Genomic DNA, 2,500 nt, shown 5'->3' on the forward strand with positions numbered 1-2,500 from the left:
AAATCCTTATTCATCTTTGGTCCCATGACTTTTCATACCAGCTGAACCTTAGATCTTTTGTTATTGAACCTAATAGAATTTGTTTTTTGACAATTGAAGTTGTGATCTTTTTGACTTGAGATCTCAGCGTGTCTGAAAAAAAAGAAAAAAAAAAACTCATGTTCTTGAGGACTTAAGGATTTTGAGCTAGATAAACTGGTTGTTAGTAGTAGGATATCATGTTCTTTTTTTTCCACATTAAATTTTCTAGTCTGGTGAATTTTCGCATTTTGGTCAAATCTCCTTAAAAAAAAAAAAAAAAAAAAAAAAAAAACAATTGTTCTAGATAATATATCATGACAGGTTTATGTCCAATTGATGAAATCTTGAAAACTTTTCCAGCAACAACCTTTTAATACTTTCTTCAACATCGATCATCATCATCATCATCATCATCATCATTATTATTATTATTATTATTATTATTATTATTATTATTACTATACCTCAGTGAGGCAATGAAAGAAGGAAATAAATAAACTACAAAAAAAAGGAATGAACAATAAAAGAACATTTAAAGAACAGCAACAACATTGAATTGGATCTATCATATATATTAATATAAAAAAAAACAAGAGGAAGAGAAACAAGATAAAATATCATGACCTAGTGTACCCTCAAGCAAAGAGAACTCTAACCCAAGACAGTGGAAGACCGTGATACAGCGGCTATGGCACTAGCTCAAATGGAGCACAGTCAAATGAAAATAGCAAAAGAACCTATTAATAATGATGAGAAATGAAGAGCAAGTCTTGGACACCGAGAATAATATTTCATATACATTCCTTGGAAGATTCGTCTGTTATATACTTATAGTAATTTCTTTGAAATCCTTATTATTATTATCATTATTATTATTATTATTATCATTATTATTATTATTACTAGCTAAGCTACAACCCTAGTTAGAAACGCACGGGTGGTTCAACAGGGAAAAATAGTCCAGTGAGGAAAGTAAATACGGAAATAAAATCCTACAAGAGACATAATGAACAATTAACATAAAATATTTCAAGAACAGCAACAACATTAAAATAAATCTCTCATATAAACTATATCAAATAAAATAAACAAGAGGAAGAGAAATTAGATGGAATAGTGTACCCGAGTGTACCCTCAAGCAAAGAGATCTCTAATACTCTAGTATTAATAGTTCGACTACTTGCGTCATCAATATTATTATTATCATTATTTGCTAGGCTACAACCTTAAGAATTATTATCCGAAACCGTAATAATCCAAAAGAGAAATATTATATAAAAAATTTCCAAAGTTAAGTAAGCCCAGAGGTTGAAAAATTCTGTCCTTGTAACGAATAATTGAACAAAGGTGCTTGTAAACCCACAATGCCACCCTCAGGAGAGCTTGTACTTCATGGCAGATTTAAATCTTTCAGCCTCATAACGTTCCACACAAACGTTTCAGTTTATTATTTCTGCTTCTTCTTCTTCTTCTTCTTCTTCTTCTTCTTTTCTTTTTGTTTTTCCTTTTCCTTTTCCTTCTTCTTTTTTTTCTTCTCCTCCTCCTCCTCCTCCTCCTCCTCCTCCTCCTCCTCCTCCTCCTCCTCCTCCTCCTCCTCCTCCTCTTTTTCCTTTTCCTTTTCCTTTTCCTTTTCCTTTTCCTTCTTCTTCTTCTTCTTCTTCTTCTTCTTCTTCTTCTTCTTCTTCTTCTTCTTATTATTATTATTATAATGGGCTAGTACAGTAGTAACTTGTTTTTTGTAATACAAAAAACAAAATAAAATAAAATAAAATAAAAGTAGGCGTTATATAAGATTAAAATAATTAAGAGAATTAATGCCTTTGTATATATTTACTTTACTAAAAATATAAGAAGAACAACAACAACTAAAACCAGAACAACAACGACAACAACAACAACAATAATATAAAACAACGATAAACACAATATTAAAAACAAATACAATAAAAACAACAACAACAACAACACCATAATAATAATAATAATAATAATAATTATAATAATAATAATAAAATACATACAGAATAAAGATGATATGAACAATGCAATAGCCTAATATAATTACTACTTGCCAAAACCATTACTAATTCGCCAGATTTCAATATAATAATTCCCTTTCTGGTCAGCGGAGTAACTCCCAACGCATAACTACTAACCGGCAACTCTCATTCCCTCACTTGGGAATAAACGCCATTTGCAGCATAGCAAATGATGCAATTAAAGCAAGCACTTTAGAAGCAACATTCTGCATATGATAGGAGCGAAGCAAAAATAACTTTATATTTTTTTGTTATTTCTATCAAAGGAAGTTCTTAACATGAACATTATTCTAGCTAGGGGGAAATTGTAATTATGCTCAAATCTCTCCACTTGAGAGAGAGAGAGAGAGAGAGAGAGAGAGGAGAGAGAGAGAGAGAGAGAGATTAGAGCAATTCTAATGTCTAGTTGAATATTTTTCTACTTCTATCAAAGGTAGTTC

This window comes from Palaemon carinicauda, chromosome 17 (genome assembly GCF_036898095.1).
Source record: "Palaemon carinicauda isolate YSFRI2023 chromosome 17, ASM3689809v2, whole genome shotgun sequence".
Lineage (NCBI taxonomy): Eukaryota > Metazoa > Arthropoda > Malacostraca > Decapoda > Palaemonidae > Palaemon > Palaemon carinicauda.